We start from the raw sequence: 17,988 nt of genomic DNA, 5'->3' as shown, positions 1-17,988 counted from the left end.
AGAGAACTATTATTTTTTATATTATATTATGTTACTGGTAGCTTCAGATGACCCTCTCTAGAAATAATATGTTCATTTGATTGTTTATTCAATGAAGACAAAGTAAGGGTAAGATTAAAATAGTAACAACAACAACAATAATGGACTATGACAGTCTACAGAACCAGACTCTGTCAATAATTTTTGTAAAAAGAGCTTGATCAGGTACTGATTTATGCTGGAGGCCCTGTGGTACTGCTTGTAAGATTATAGCCAGAAGAGCTGATTTTGTGAAGGCCAAGAAGAAGCAATATGTGACATTCAACTCTGCAGTCTTTACCGCCATGGTTTGGATGTGACTTCTTCTCCTGGTGTTTATGTTGGGAGCTTGGTCCTCAGGGTAATAATATGGGGAGGATGAATCTTCATCATTTCAGGGCATGCCCTTGGAAGGGTTTGTAAGATCCTAGCCTCTCTAGGCTTCCTGTTTTGAGATGTAATCTCTCCCTCCCATTATCATTTTCACCATTGTGACATCATCCACAATTACAGCTTCACCAGAGGCCACACCAGTTTAGCCTGCTTGATCTTGGAAACTGAGCCTCAAGAATGGTGAGCTAAATAATTTTCCTTACTTTTTGACTAGCTTTTTCATTACAGGAACAAACAGCAGACTAACATTCACCACTTCAAATTCTGAAATATTACCCTTCTACTAGGCTAGGAAAAGTATCAATACACCAATTGTCTTATTTTGTAAGCATACAGAACTATCATCTCCTAAGTCTGTTATCTCAAAAAATGTTATGTTTCCATCATTTTCAACTTACTGATCATAACTGTGGATGCATGATTTTTGTCATAAATATTCAATAATTTAAGCAATACTTAGTCTCAAGAAAAATCAAAAGAGGTCAATATTTTGTTAATTGTTGGAGAGAATTGCAAAACATACTACCTTCAGAATAGCTTCTTACATTTGAAATTGACATTTGACTGCCGATGATTTTGAACTCATTCTGACAAGATAGAATCACTTAATATCTATTTTACATAAGGATATATAGTGAGAAATATATATATATATATATTTATATATATATATATATATATATATATATATAGTGAGAAACACATTAACAATCTAGGACACCTGGGTATCAGATGCTGGTCATATTTAATTGCATAAGCCTGTGATAACAATTAGTACCTCTTTATAAGAGGATGTCAAAAGGTTTGTGAGGGAGGCTGGGTATTTAGTCTAGTGATGAAGGCAACTGTTAGATTGCCTATATTGCATATCAGGTAACCTGAGTTCTAAATCTGGCACCAGCTTCTGACTCCAGCTTTCTGTTGATGTAGATACAGGGAGATGGTGATGATGGATATAGTAACTGGTTCTTTTCCACCCACAAGGGAGAGCTGTATTGAATTTTTGGCTTCCTGATATGACAAAATGTGCAATTGAAATTTCTGTAAAATTAAGATGCGGGTGGATTTTGCATAACTATCAATGGAGAAACCAGAAATTCTACCCTTCCTGTTGTTTGTTGCAGAATAAGCAGATTTAGTCTATAAATAAACAACCATTTGATGTTTAAATAAAAATTGGATTGAACATTGTTGACAAGATTATTTACCAATGACCTAGCACTGGTGTGACTTCCTGGCTTTCAGAATGCAACATGTTTTCATAGGCTACCCATCTGTTGCTTAATTTTAGTGATGTTTATGTATTTAAATAAATAATGATAAACTCTTATACTGAAAGTGACAGATCAAGTCTTATACTTTCAGTTTTACCAACATAAATTTCAAAGTAGTGGGATATGTACTCTATTAGAAGTTATGTTGATGTCTGCTTATTCTAAGTCATTCCCTGTGATGAAACAATTTTTTCTGAAGAAAAATCAATAGATCAAAAATAGAAGTTTAATTTTATTTGAAAACATGAAATACAAGTAGTGATTTGAAGGCAAAGATCTTTTTTGTAACATGGACAAAAACTTAATTCTCCTTCTGTACCTCCCAGAAGTCATACAGATATAAAATCTCCATTTACCAGCAGTGAACTGTAGCAACTGCAGGCATCTTTATCACTGAAGCAACATGAAATGAAATGTCTTATCCTCAGTTAATTTTGATTAGCTCTTTAGCTTGTATCCCAAATATATTTTTTGTGCATGTATTGAGAACAATGTGAATTAGTGAGCACATCCAATTTAATAAGTAATTGGCCAGCATATAGAACAATAGAACAGAATACAGAGCCAATAAATTAATCCACATATGTACACTAAATAAATAAAAACACTAATAAAAAGTAAAAACACTAAATAAAAGCCAAATGATTTTTGACAAAGGTGCAAAGAACATACATTGGTGAAAGGACTGTCTTCAATAAATGTTGGCAAAACTGAACATACATATGTGAAAGAATGCAATCAGATCCCTCCCTCTCACTATGTATAAAAATTGGCTCAAGGTAAATGGAAGACCTAAATGCATGAACCTGAAACTATGAAATTGCTAAAAGAAAACATAAGGGGAAATACTTCAAGACCTTGATTGAGGAGATGATTTCTTGGATTAGATTCCCAAAAGCACAGATAACAAAAGCAAAACTTTACAAATGGAATTTTATCAGACTCTGAAGCTCCTTCCCAAAAAGGAACAGTCACTGCCACGAGGAGACAGTTGACAGAATGGGATTAATATCAAGAAAATATCAGGAACTCAAAAAACTCAATAATCAGGGAACAGCCAATTTAGTTAGGAAATGGGCAAAGGACTTGAATAGGCAGTTCTCAGAATAATAAATAACAAATGACCACAAGTATATGAAAAAATTTCTCCATGTCAATAGTCATTAGGGAAATGCAAATCAAAACAAAAATGAGCCATCACCTTACCCCTGTTACAATGGCTATTATCAAAAATACAGAAAGTGGTCAGCACTGCAGCTCACTAGGCTAATCTTCCACCTTGTGGCGCCAGCACACTGGGTTCTAGACCCGGTCGGGGTGCCGGATTCTGTCCCGGTTGCCCCTCTTCCAGGCCAGCTCTCTGCTGTGGCCCGGGAAGGCAGTGGAGGATGGCCCAAGTGCTTGGGCCCTGCACCCCATGGGAGATCAGGATGGGTGCCTGGCTCCTGCCATTGGATCAGCGCAGTGCATAGGCCGCAGCGCGCCAGCCGCGGCGGCCATTGGAGGGTGAACCAACGGCAAAAGGAAGACCTTTCTTTCTGTCTCTCTCTCTCACTGTCCACTCTGCCTGTCAAAAAAAAAAAAAAAAAAAAAAAAAAAAAAAAAAAAAAAAAACACAGAAAGAAATGCTGACAGTGATTAGAGAGAGGAGAACTGTTACACACTCTAGGTGGAGATATAAATTAGTATAGCCACTACTGAGATTTCCTTAAAAATATGGAAATACAAATGCCATATGATGCAGTGATACTACTATTGGGTATAAATCTAAAAGACTTGAAATTATTATATAAAAGAGATACCTGTCCCATCATGCTTATTGCAGACACTGTTCACCGTAGACAAGATATGGAATCAACATGGTGTCCATCATCCCCATATGAATAAAGAAAATGTAGTTTAGATAGACAATGGAATACTATCCAGACATACAAAAATAAAGAAATCCTGTCATTTAAAGCCAAATGGATGAGACTAGAGGACATCATGTTGAGTAAGTCTAGCACAAAAAGACAAATACCACTTGTTCTCTTATAAATGTGGAAGTTAAAAAGGAAAATCTGAATGCAAAATGTTGATTACTAGAGGCTTGGAGATGAGAGCCATAGAGATAAAATGTGGTATATATACACAATGGTTTATTATTTAGGTATTAAAAAGAAAGAAATTCTATCATTTACATCAATATTCATGGACGAAACTGGAGGACATCATGTTAAGTGAAACAAGTTGACTCAAAAGACCAATAATGGAAGTTGTCCCTTATATATGGATCTTAAATTTAAAAAACAAACAAAAAAGAGAAAAGAATGAACAAAAGAAAGAAATAGCCGTGTGTATCAATATTGCTGCAATTATAGTTTTGTAAATATTTTATACCTTTGTCAAATCAATGGTTAGCAATTTTATCCTTCTATACTTTTAATGATCTGTGATTACTTTAAAATTTACTGTATATAGGTGAAATGGTCATTTTTCTATGCAATTATTGTATATAACCGCTGTCTATATTCAAACTAGCATTTTTTTATTTTCACTTTTTAAGCTTCTTATTTGGTGAAATATTAAGCCTTTTTACTGTAATGTAATTTTAGAATATGCTATCTCAAAAACTTAAAAAAAAAACAAAGTTAAAGAGAAGGAAAGAGGATGGGATGGAGAGGGAGTAAAAGATGGAGGGCATATCATTCTTATAATTGTGTCTACAAATCACATTGAATTACTTAAAAACTATTAAAAATTAAAATAACAAAAAAGAAATGGAGCAAAAATAGAAAGTAAATGAAACATATGAACCAACCAACCAAGCAATAAACCAACCAATAAAAATATAAAAATACAAAATAAACTTTGATATTATATAGAACTGGATGCAGCCTTTGGATCCAAGTCTTGTTTTATTCACCTGGAAATAGTAATTACTATACCCACATTTGTTGTGAAGACATACTCTGTTTTAAATGTCTTGCATATACTTTATCTATAAACATTTGCCTTTTAATTTCTATTATTGGAAGATATTTCAGTTAGTGAAATCTAAACCTCATAAAATTGACACACAGATTATTTAATCTATATTTGTTTTCTCTTTTTATAAATTAAGTTGTATGATTTGGTTCACATTTATTTTTCTATCCTTAAAAGTAGCGGGATACTCAAATTATTTATAAAAATGACATTCATAACTGTATTACTCAGCTGTAATCCTATAATTACTTTAGGGACTTAGGGTTGTAAAGTTTTCTTCTAATGAAATAATGTTTTGTGACAATGACTGATGTAAAATATTGTAGAATGGGTAGCAAAAAAAATTAATGGTTAGGCAGACAGAATATTCATGAAGGAAAACATCAAAATCATTAATTTCCCATATTTAAAGGAGTTGTGAATGGAAGTAGTCTTAGAATTGGGGACCCCAGTGGTAACTTTGCTTTTTTATTCCTTAAATACTAAATTTTTGTTAAATATCTTACTTATTTTTTTAAATGTGCTAAAAATCTTACATGCAACCTAGTGTAACTTGAGTTGCGTTTCATAGCCTTCTGGCCTCCCTTAATTCCATTCACATGCTCCTCCTTCTGCATTCCTTGTTTCATGAGATTTTACAATCCAACAATTTGTCAAAGCAGAAAACCTGATTCCAGGTTTGCCTATTGTTCTCCCATACCCATTATACTCAGTGCAAAAAAGGAATGCTCTCCATTCTCCTTTCTGTGTATCTTCACAATCTCTGCTGTACTAAATGGTAGCCAATAGTCACATGGAGTTACTGAGCACTTTGGAATGTGAGCAGGGCAAACTAGCAGCTGAATTTTAAATTTTATTCAACTTTCATTAATTTGAATTTGAAAGTGTAGACATTTTCTCATTTCATTTATTGGGAATATTTGAGTTCCATTTAACATAATCAGAATATATGAATATACTTAAATTTTTTAAAAATTTATTTTAGTTTTTAACATGAATAAAAATTATGGATGTTGTCAGGCTTTTTTCTTTTTACTTTTTTTTTTTTTGAAATATTTACTTATTTATTTGAAAAGCAGAGTTACACTGAGAGAGAGAGAGAGAGAGACAAAGGTCTTCCATCTGCTGGTTTGAAGCCAGGAGGCAGGAGCTTCCGGGTCTCCCACTTTGGTATAAGGGCCCAAATACTTGGGCCATCTTCTGCTTTCCCAGGCCATAGCAGAGAGCTTGATCTGAAGTGAAACAGCTGGGACTCTAACCAGCATCCATATGGGATGCTGGCATTGCAGGCGGCGGCTTTACCTGCTACGGCACAGAATCGGCCCCTCCATTGCAATTTTTGTGATATCTAAATGTTGATGAGGTATTTCTGATAAAAATTAGTATCCAAATTTAGATGTGAATTTTGAATTATTTTCTTTTTATTACATGTCAATTGATTGTGTATAGTTTCAATATACCCTGATTACTATTAAAAATTATTTCATTTATTTTTCCTCTTTAATGTAGCTCCCAGAAAATGTAAAATTTCCTGAACAACTTGCATCATAGAGCATTGTTCTAAATGATTCACTTATGTCTATCAACACTTTCACTTTCCTGATGCAGAAATCCACAAAACCTTCACTTTTATCCTGGATTTCTGTTGTGGTCTCTTAAGTTTCCTTTCTCTGATATTGATCCTTTTGGGTTCTTTCCCTTACCTTTTTATGCTACTCCTTTATCAAGTTGAAATCATCTTTTTCTTTCAGTGTACTTATTATTCTGTGCAAGTTTCTGAAACTGATTTATATTATACAGTGATCTTCCTCATATTAAAATGACATTATTCTATTGATCTAAACACTTTCTTGTCAAAATTTAATAGCTTATTTTTTTCATAATCTCACCTCTGTTTTCCTTATCAGTCTCATTCCTAACACTTGTCTCCACATCACATGGCATGCTCCAACCAAAATGAACTTGTTGGTTTCATCAAATGTTCTATGCTTTCTTTTGCATTTGGATATTTTTCCTTTCTGTTTTCCCTATATATTGCTCATAATTTAATTCCCAGTATTAAAGCAATGCCTGGCATGCAGCCAACAGACAAAAGAAATTGAGTAAATGAATGAATACATAAGTAGACTTTACTATAAATAAACTACTCTAGAAATTTTGTTAATATATTAATCTATTTCCTGGAATAGAGCTTAGATAATCTTTAAACCATTACTGCTTGCAAAGATCAACAATTATATTAAGCAACTCTAAAATTGCCAATTTTGTCTAGACAATTTCACCGAAGTCAAACTGCTAATCTTTTCCCTCCCAAGATATTTTAATTTTAAACTTTCTATTGTTACTTTGTAAAATGCTCATAATATAACCTGGAAAATCTTCAAAATGTCTTAGCAGTTTGCTTTTGAATCTAAAGGTGAAATAAAAATTAACTTCAGAGGAAATTAGTCCTTTTTCTCATCTATTCTCATCAAAGAGAGTGAGGGAGTATGGCAAGCCCTCTGAGAGCATGTATTATAGTTCATTATACAAAGGAAAAAGGCAAAAATGAATTCAGGAACAATTACTATGTGAAGCTAGTATTTTATAGTACAGTATTAACTCTGTTATTTGTAAGTTTGTTTTAAAAGTGAAGGCGTATTAAAAGTGAAAATGAGCTGTACTCATATTATTAGTAGAATTTGTATTATTATGCCATTGACTTGTTTCAAGTTTCCATGATTTGTTCCTGAGGACATGAGTGAAGATGTTTCTTGTCCCTTTACTGTTTTCCTCCGGGTCTTAAGGGTAATAAAAGATAAGAGGTAGCATTTCAGTAAGGGGGTTAATTATGTTGAAGGTGAGAAAACCAAGATTAAAAGTCAATCAAAGTACAAGTCTCTAAGACCAAAATATCTTTGAGAGTCCCTTTCCTCAGCATCTTAGTACTCCAGTTTCTCAACAATTTAGAATGATATAATTATCAAATAATAGATTAGAAAATCAGTTTCCAGGGCATCTAGCAAAATTTCCAACCTTATGAAATAGACTCCAAATGACAGAAAATAATATTGCCTCTGTTTTTGAATTTTTATGCTTATGTGACACATCCTCCATAAAAATCAGCCAATTCTATTTAGGGCATATGTAATGGTCAGAAGTTAGATGATACATGTCTAATAGAAGTAAACCTAATAAAATCGAATTACTTTCTGCATGGCAGGTTTTTTAATTATTAATTCAAAATGCTTAGATCACCCCAATCATTAAATCTATTTCCAGTCTAAAATTATCTACTTATACTCAGGATTTTTCAAAATACATGGTTTTCAGAATCTTCATAACCTGGGCAGTTGTTTTCTGCACAGTTCTCAGTTTGTCGTCATTATTAAATGTGGCCCCCTGACTAGCAGCAAATCTTTATGTTCCATGATCTCTGAGTAATAAATGTGTAATATAACATTTTTTTTCTTTTTTAATTTATTTAATAGGTAGAGTTATAGACAGCGAGAGAGACAGAGAAAGGTCTTCCTTCCATTGGTGCTGCACCGATCTGAAACCAGGAGCCAGGTGCTTCTTCCTGGTCTCCCATGCAGGTGCAGGTGCCCAAGCACTTGGGCCATCCTCCACTGCCCTCCCGGGTCTCACCAGAGAGCTGGACTGGAAGAGGAGCAGCTGGGACTAGAACCCAGCACCCACATGGTATGCCGGGGCCGCAGGCGGAGGATTAACCAAGTGAGCACGGCACTGGCCTTAACATTTGTTTTTAATTATATACAATTTTTGTTAACATATGCATGTTCTATGCAGGTATTTCCTGAACACACACAGTTTCTTGGTAGTTATTAGACTGAAAGCCTGGGATCACTGCTGTGTGCGTGCACACACATGCACACATACATACTTATTATAATTAGCTTTTACTCTAATACTCAAATTACCCAGCACATACACGGAAAGAGAGAGAGAGAGAGAGAGAGAGAGAGAGAGAGAGAGAGAGAGCTTGCTTTCATCCTCTGCTTCACTCTCCAAATGGCCACAATGACAGGGGCTGGGCCAGGCCGAAACCAGAAGCCAGGAGTTTCTTCCAAGTCCCCCACATTTGTGTCAGGAGCTCAAATACTTGAGCCATCTTAGGCTGCTTTTTCCAGACCATTAGCAGGGAGCTGCATCAGAAGTGGAACAGTTGGCACTCAAATGGGTGCTTGACTAGGATGACAAGGTCACAAGCAGTGGCCTAGCCTGCTTCACCATGATGCTGCCCCACCACAGTATTTCAAAGGGAATGTAAATGTTCAAAAACAATGCTAAAATATTTTATTAATTAAATATTTTATGTTATATTAATAGATAACATAGGTAATAGTGTTAATAGCCCTGAATAAAATGATGAAAACAAAGTGAATAAAATGTACACAGATACCTACATGTGGAGAAAGAGTAAACTTTAATAATAATTCATTAAAATATTAGAATTTTAGCAAATATTTAATTATCTAACTTAATTTCAATACTTTTAATTTAATTTCAATATTCATAAAATAAGTCATTTATGTGCCCTTTATCCTGTAATGTCCTAAAACATGCTGGACTCTTTAGCTTAACTGGAAATTCAAATATGTGATTATCAATCATAGTTCATATTTTGTATAAGCAGTTTCACACTGTGTCTAGTGTGCTGACCCTTAATACTTGAATCTATCTTCCTTTGTATAATAGAAAATATTTTCTCATTTTAAGTAATCAATGAATTGCAAAGCAAATGAATTTAGCCCTGTTTTTATTGGTATGAAGTTAGAATTGACATTAAAATTTTAGTAAAGGTGATAAAAAGGAAAATGGATAAATGTAAAATCCAGTGGCATTTAAAGCTCATTTGTTCTCTAGCTGGAATGTCATTGGCAATATTCAATTTTCCAGGATTTAGTCTGGTGACTATCAGTATAGATAACACTTCTCACATTCCTAGGCTACTCTGGTGTACTGAAATGCAAAAAGCAGTATAAGAGTGAAAGCTAATTATAGTAAGTATGTGTGTGTGTGCACGAACAAATTTGTGATCCCAGGCTTTTAGTCTAATAACTACCAAGAAACAGTGGTTTATCCTAAAAGAAACTCTACTCATTTCCTGGTGATGAGTGTGTCTACATATGAATAATCCTTTGATAATAATGTAATTTAATAATGTATTTCAAAGCTTGTTATTCTCTCAACGAATCTTATATCCTTTATGCTTCATTAAATACAAATGCAAACTGTTATATATTTTATAACACATTAATAAACGAATCCTCTGCTAAGTATGAGAAATTATAGCAGATATTTGATGTCAGTACTTTGGAATACAACTTATTTTGCCCTGGAATCTTAAAGTCATTTAATTAAGCTAGGCTCTTTGTTGCCTTTGTTATTACCCATGAATTTAAAATTGAACTTCAGAGAATTATTTTTCATGTTTTCTGATTACACATTGTGTTTCTGGTCCCACTGGGCTTTACTCTCTTTGAAGGAAGGAACTTTCAAAGAGTAGGCTCTCAACAATTGTTTCTTGTTCTGTTATTGACACTGAAATAAGCTTACTCTTTCTTCAAATGTAGGCATACGTGTACCTTTTATCCACTTTGTTTTCATTATTTTTCTTCAGGGCTATTAACTCTATCACCTATGCTATATATTAATCAAGAGACACAGAATATGAAGCACCAGTGATAAAAATATAGGTTATAAGTAAATTATATTTCTATTCTTTTTTTTAAGTTTTTGTTTTATTTGAAGACAGAGAGACATACACAGAGACACAGTGACAGAGAGATCTTCCACCTGCAGGTTCACTCCCCAAGTAAGGCAGGAACTAGAAACGCAGTCTGGTTCCTCTGAATGAGTGTCAGGTACCCCAAAACTTCAGCTATTGTCTTCTGCCTCCCCAAGCTGCTCATTAGCAGAAAGCTGGATCAGAAGTGGAGATGGGACTCGAACCAGGCACTGCAATATGGGATCCAGGAGTCTTGAGAGGAAACTTAAGCTAGCAAAATGGCTGCTCCTATTCTATTTTTAAGATTCAAATGTATTTTCAATATGCATAGTACATTTACTTGTATATGGATATTTGTGAGGTTAGGATTGCTAACCAATTTCCCTTACCATTTTTACACATCTATGTCTTAAGATCTGCTGGTACAGTCACCATTGATATTTTTTGACTTAGCATACTTAACTGATGAATTTGTATAGAATATTTGTACTTCATTTAATCAATTATATAAACAATTACTAAGCCTTACTACAGGCTAAGTACTATTCAAGATTTTGGGGACAAGTAATGAAGAAATAAATGTCCTAGACTTGTAGAAGTCTGCCTTCTTCCTCTATCCTCAAGCAAGTTTTCCTCTGTGATGTTCAGAGAGAGGAGAGAGAGAGAGAGAGAGAGAGAGAGCAAGAGAGCGCTCTGCTTCTGTTCCTTTTGTTATAGAGAGACCAATCATTGAATTAGGATTTCATTCTTATGACCCCATTTAATGTTAATTGTTTCCATATAGGACATATCTCCAAGAACAATCACGTTGGGAGCAATGGTTTCTATGTATGATTTTGTGACACAAAATTGGGTCCTAGTACCATCTCAGAATAAATGGAAGTGATACCTTCCACTTTGTCCTAACTGCAGACTCCCCAGGCTTCTTTCTTTCCGATAGTTCCCTAAAGTCTGCTTCTCCCCAAACCTGGCTAAGGACAAAAACAGTGGAGCAAGCCTCTAATATCTACTTCTGCAGGGGAGCACCTGTTAACAGCACTACCCTTCTCCTATGAGAATCCGCTGGTCATTTTCAGTCTCCCCACTAAATATTTCACTGATCTCTGCTTGTTCGCATTTTGACCCTTCAAAAGAAAAAATATTTTGCTTCAGTGCTCAGAGATTTTTGAGTGTTCTTGTTGAAATACCTGTTTCTGTAATTAAAGCCTTTCCTTATATAAATATGGATTTTTTGAATTTGACAAAGGTTAAACATGTCTGTATCATTGATTTCTTTTGAGGGTTTCCTGCCACATAATAGTGTGCATGACATAATAGTTGAAACATTGTGTGTATATGGACATATGGTATATTAATTTAAGTTCAAATATTTTGTCAATTAAATGATTTAAAATAAAGTGTAGGCATAGCAGTACAATAATTTCTCTACATATAATATCTCAGACTATAGAATTTTGCGTCTTGGGATGTCACGGTCCAAAGACTTCATTGAAAAAAAATCATTGTACTTAAATTTGCAGTTCTATTCCAATTACGTAAGTCAAGAATCATCACAATTTCTTAGGATAACATACATAGTTATGTAATTTCAATGTATGATTATGTACTTTGACTTTTAAGGAATTCAAAAAATGCTTTACCATATGCACAATGATGAATTTAAGATGAATGAATAATATGTTCTCAGAGAGTCACTACACTGATATTTTGGAACTGATAAAGTTCCTTTTTCATAGAAATTGCTATAGAGCAACAGGAGGAAGGAGTTAATGAACATCTTTATGAGTACTGACTACCAATGTGCTCACTGTTTGATACTTAAATTATGCCACATCATTTGACTTGGAAACAACCCGTTGGGTAGATGTTATTATCTCCATTTACACATGCAGAAATTAAGGATCAGAGAAGTCAAATTCCTTGCTCAGGGTCATGCAACTGTTAAAAGGAAGAATTAGGATTTAATCAGAGTTCTATTTATACACCCATAAAATGTTATCTTATTACTACAACATCCTGTCTTCCTGTAAAGTCAAACATTCTTATATTCTCAACACAAGCACATATGAACAAAGAGGTTTATACTTTAAGAATTGAAGAGGTAAAACAGGAAAGCAGAAATGATAGGAAATAAAGAACTTAACCATATGTAACAATGATAATCACATGAAAGGCATTTTTACATGGGTGAAAGCAATTGTTAGTGCATTTTATTAGTACAAATAATTATAAATAAAAGTTAAAGATCTAAGAGTTTCTTCACAATTATATCAGTTGAATGAGTAGTCTCACGGAGACCACTGTTAGGTTTTAAAGCTAAAATATATGAAATTAAAATTTATATGTTAATATGATCAAAACTACTTTGGATAATTAAAAAAAAGCTTTTATGTTTTTGGTTGACTATGAAACTTTCAATATTTAAAAAAATCTATCTGGCTTAATTTAAATAAAAGGGTCATAGAAACCTTTAGCAATAAAAATTCACAAATATGATTATCAAAAGAAAATATAAAGCATTTATACAATGGGGAAATAGTTCTTAGAACATTTAAATATATACTTGGAATTTTATACAGTGATTCAATTAATGTTGTCATGTAAAAAGTGAAAGTTGCTCTTTTGTTAACTGATTAATGGACTCAATTAATTATTTGATATATAGACCTACAAAAGAAAAAGTTGTTCTTGACACAAGTTAAATGCATACATTTTTTAAAAAAGTTTGCCCAATTTTCCCTGATTTATAGAGCAGTGTGGTTTAATCAACGCGGAACTTTACTTTTTTGAATAATTGTTTCCTCTTTGTAATTACATCTTTATTTTAAGGACCTATCATTAAAATGCATTAAAAATCAATAGTTTTAATTTCTTCAAAAGAAACTGATAGGACCAAGCATTTAATGTAGAGGTTAAGACACTGCTTGGGGCACCCAAAGCCCACATTGGAGTGCCTGAGTTCCAGTACCAGCTCTGTACCTGATTCTAGCTTCCCACTACTAGGCATCTTAGAAGGCAGCAAGTGATGTCTCAAATGGTTTGGATGCAGCACCCATGTGGGAGATTCATATTGAGTTTCAGGCTCCTGACTTCCTGATCCATTCCTGGCTGTTGTAAGCATTTTGGGAGCATGGAACAGCAGAAGAGCAATCTGTCCTCCCTCTCTCTCTTTTTCCATTTCAAGCAAATAAAATAATTTTTAAAAGAAACAGATAAAAAAATAACTATTTTATTTCTGTAAAATTTACATTAAAATCTTAACTTCAATGAATATACTATTACATATGTCCTGGCAATGTGTTAAATTCGCAGTTTTGGAATATACACTTACTATTACCTGACCTCTACAAATGGCAACATGAATGTTCTTGCATATCATTTAAAATGTAAACATTTTCTCAGTGCTTTAGTAGGCAATTAGGCATAATCATCATGGTTATAATTTCAATGGTCTTGCTTCCAATGCATAGTGTAATTTTATAATTTTATTTATAAATCATCTCAACTAAAATAAAAACTTGTTGCTAATGTAGAAATACTTCCCCTGTATTTTTTGCATTTTGCTGTCACTTTTCCTCCCCAGTAATGCTTTCCTTTCACTTTCTTGTTCACCGCCTTTTAATGGGATGCTATTAACAATCTCTTTTGAGCATGCTGGCAAGCAAACCACTCCTGTAAGTGACAGCTCAAGCAGCCCTGTTCCTTTTGTGTATCACATCTTTGTAGATTCCTGGAGGCTGAGTTAAAGTATTTTCTTATTGGAGCTCAGTAAGGATATTATCTGAAAGTTAAAGTACAGCAAGTTCAACTAATAATAAAGTAAAAGGATATCAACTTTCCTTGCATGTACAATAACTTAGTGGCCTAACATCAGTGTTTATATGCCTAAATAACAGTCACATGTAGCAAGATACTTGACAGCACAAAGGAAAAACACATAAATATTTCAGTACTTTGGAATAAATCCAACTTACATTAAAGTGGGCCTGCTTAAAATCTTTTCCAAAATGTATCATTTTCAATTCGTCATCTGAGCCTGTGTCTACCATAGCTTAATGAAGTAAAGAGTTACCCATTGAATTTCATCTATGTCAAGGGAATCTGAGTATTTCAATTATAATAGGATGTTTCTCTCCCTGACAGCTGAATTTTATTACTTGGAACAAAACATTTGGCACTATCTCTGTGTCTGCTTGCAAAGAAACACAGCAAAATATTAACTGTCTACATGATGCACAATGGTTTTAAAGAAAATCAGGAAAGGGCCATTTGTTCTTGATAACCAACTTTACATTGCAGAAACAAACATTTTTTTTTAAACTTCAGAATTAGTGACAGATACATGAAATAGAGAATTAAGGCTCCTTATAAACAGAATGACATTCACAACACTAAAAAGTATTTTTCCAATGATAATCATTGCCATACAGTTCTAGTTGCATAAATGAAGTAAGGAATATAAAATACCAAGTATAGGGCCAGTTCCACAGTATATATGTAATAGTTTGTCGCTGTTCTCCGCATTAATGATTGCTCCTTAAGGTGTATTTAATGCCCACTAGGTTCTACACTTTTAAAATGCCTTTGCACAGAGAAATGTGTGCCTGCTGTGTAGCATTCACAATGAGATAAAGATTTGTAAAAATAAGTATTAAATAAAACTACCATACATAAAGATAAAACAATAAATTTTTTTCTTAAAATGAACAAGTCATTATTGTCTTCTGCTTCATAATTCCATTCTGATTCACTTCCTGCTGAAATAGAAAATAAAATATTTTTATTTCTTATGAAAAAATTAAGAAAAATATATAATATTTTTAGATACATAGTTATCCTAGGGCCACAAATATCTGCCTTAAAATAGATTCATATGCTCTTACTTAATAATTTTTCTAGGGGACTGGTTGTGGCATAGTGAATAAAGCTGCTGCTTGGGATGCTGGCATCCCATATGGGCTTCAGTTCATATCCTGAGTGACCTACTTCCAATCTGACTCCCTGATAATAGCCTAGGAAAAGCAGCAGTAGATGCCCAAGTGTTTGAACCCATTCTACCCATATGGGAGAACTAGATGAAGCTCCTGGCTCCTGGCTTTTCCTGGCCCTATCTTGGCAGATGTGGCCTTCTGGAGAATGAAACAGCAGATGGAAGATCTCTTTGTCTCTCCTTCACTCTGTAACTCTTTCAAAAAATATATATCTTTAAAAATAACATTTTTTCAATTTTCAGTGTTTTGACTCATGAAAATTAGTAAAATAAATATTCTAATGACAGGGACAGTTCCACTATTGTTGTCATTGTTCAAATATTTAGATTGCTTTTGGTGAAGGTAAGGAAGTAGCTAGCAAGGAGAGAGCTGAGGTTGCCAGCCCCACCCTGCATCCCTGCTTGTGACATTAAAACTCTCCTTCCCTTTCTGTGCAACGGAAAACTTCCTTCTGCAAAACTACTGCCTACAACCAACACTGGGCCAAAATAACCAACAGGGCTGCCTGCTGTGTCCTTGTGATCACTGCAGCTCACTATAACATCATTATAATAGAATTATCAGAGCTTGAACTCCTACCCCAGCCATGCAACTACCATCATGACACTTCTGAGATTTTCCAAAAAAAGGGCAAGGAAATGGGCTGCACTAGAACTCACGCTAAGCATCACTCACAATGAATATTAAACTAAACCCAACCCAAGACACCACATACTTATGCCTCCAGATCATATAAAGTGATGGACTCCAATCATGTGCCCACACTTCCTCCGGGGTATGCACTTTTGCTTTGCGTGCAAATAAATCTTCTTTCTTTTCTGACTTCTAGCTCTGTCCTGTCCTCAAACTGTTTCTTGTGTCAGAGACAAGAATCTTGTCCCAGCCACACCGAAACACTTTTAAATCAAGTTAATTATTAGATCTTCATTGTTTTGTGAGTGTTAAATACTTTAAAAGTCCAGTAGGATATCAGTATTTAATGAAGAATAGACTTTTTTTTTTGTATTTTTCTGATTACTACTTATAAATCCCCTTTCAAAATACAGTTACCATTTAGAAATAGAGGAAGTTTGAATGTGGTTCTTTGAATTTTTAGTAATTGTATAAGAATTGGAATGTGTTTACTTTTTGGGAAAACATTCAAAATATCAGGGCACAAAAAAGCTAATTTCATGGCAACAGCAGATGTGATGGACTCATATATCTGTTAAAGCAGAATTGGAAAATAATTTAATAAATATCAAACTTCAAGTGCTATACTAGGAAAGTAGGGCATTTTTAACAAAGAATTTATAATATATGGAAGAACTTGCTAAAGAGCAGTTTGAAGAGTATTAGTTGCTGCACTGTGAGAGCAGAAACATAAAAGCTGTGGACTATATGAATATTAAGTAAGATGGAAACAAATTTTATTAGCCTGGAAGTGAAATTGACACTTTGAGATGAAATGATTTTGAGCAGCGCTTGTCTCGACTGTAGAGGAGCAGTGTGCTTTTTTCTTCATGCTATATTTGAACTCTTAACTTAGTGTAGGGTTGATCTTATGAGTATAATGTTAGCTGAATATAGATCTTTGTAAAAAATAAGAATGGGAATAGGAGAGGGAGGAGGAAGAAGGGAAGGGTGGGATTGCAGGTGGGAGGGAGAGTGTGGTAAGAATCATTATTTTCCTAAATTTGTGTATATGAAATGCATGAAGTTTGTATACTTCAAATAAAAGGGTTCTAGGTTAAAAAAAGAATAGAGAAATGTAATAAGGAATTGTCACTTTTCCCTTCAAAAAATTTATTAGTATTCTTTCAGACAGTGTCCAGGATGGTGCTCCTGGCCAATGGCACCTAGTGTATGCATGCCACTCACCATTTTGGCAGTGAATTCTCTGTAGACCTAGCACTGTAAGCAACAGTGTAGGATTTAGCCAAATGTGGGGCACTGGAACAATAAGCTGAGAATCTAAAACATTTTAATGACTTCTATTGTTTTTCAAAGGATGTTCCAGGAACTCTTACATTGCTATGCAATCAGAGGAGACCTGACCATCACAAACAGGTATTGATTAAATCTGCAAGAAACCAGTTTGCGTTATATTTTTGAAGACACAATGCGTGGAAATGAATATTACAAGCAAGAATCCTGCCTCCCCCCACTTTTCTGTTTCCTGGACACTTTCCTAACCCTTACTGAATAAGCCCTAACAAACTGCTTCTCAGGGAAGCAGTTGCCTTAGTGAACTATACCTCCTCACTATTTCCTTTAGTTGTCATATGTACATAAAACATTTATCTGAACATCTCTTCATTAAGGTTGATTATTTGGTGACACCTCAAGTGAATGGACCTCTGTTCACTAACAGTGGTGCTTAAGTTCAGGCAGTCCAATGCTATAATACTGATGTTCAAACACACAGTCTCTGCCTTTTTCTAGATTTAAATTTGGACAAATTAACCAATATCTCTATGCATCAACTTCCTTAGTTCTAAATAGAGATAACAACATAGGGTTGTATGAGAAAAAAGGAACATGTCTAACACATAGTAGTATGAATTAATGCTAATTAATGCTAAAAATTTTTGTCCTGTATAATAATGCTAACTTTGTGATGATGCTTTTAGGA

The 17,988-nt window shown here is 34.1% G+C and overlaps 1 long non-coding RNA gene across 2 annotated transcripts in view; it reads left to right on the top strand.

Moving 5' to 3' along the window:
- The first annotated feature begins 536 nt into the window (after positions 1 to 536).
- The window catches only part of LOC127492015 (uncharacterized), a 128,366-nt gene continuing 110,914 nt past the window's right edge, over positions 537 to 17,988 (top strand). For both annotated transcript variants that reach the window (XR_011378636.1, XR_011378635.1), the window contains exons 1-2: positions 537 to 591; positions 17,364 to 17,423. This is a non-coding gene — a long non-coding RNA (uncharacterized lncRNA). The remainder of the gene's footprint in view (positions 592 to 17,363; positions 17,424 to 17,988) is intronic.

The sequence above is a fragment of the Oryctolagus cuniculus genome, chromosome 9 (assembly GCF_964237555.1).
Source record: "Oryctolagus cuniculus chromosome 9, mOryCun1.1, whole genome shotgun sequence".
Lineage (NCBI taxonomy): Eukaryota > Metazoa > Chordata > Mammalia > Lagomorpha > Leporidae > Oryctolagus > Oryctolagus cuniculus.
The sequence above is the reverse complement of the archived record's forward strand: the minus strand, read 5'-3'. Positions and strand labels throughout refer to the sequence as shown.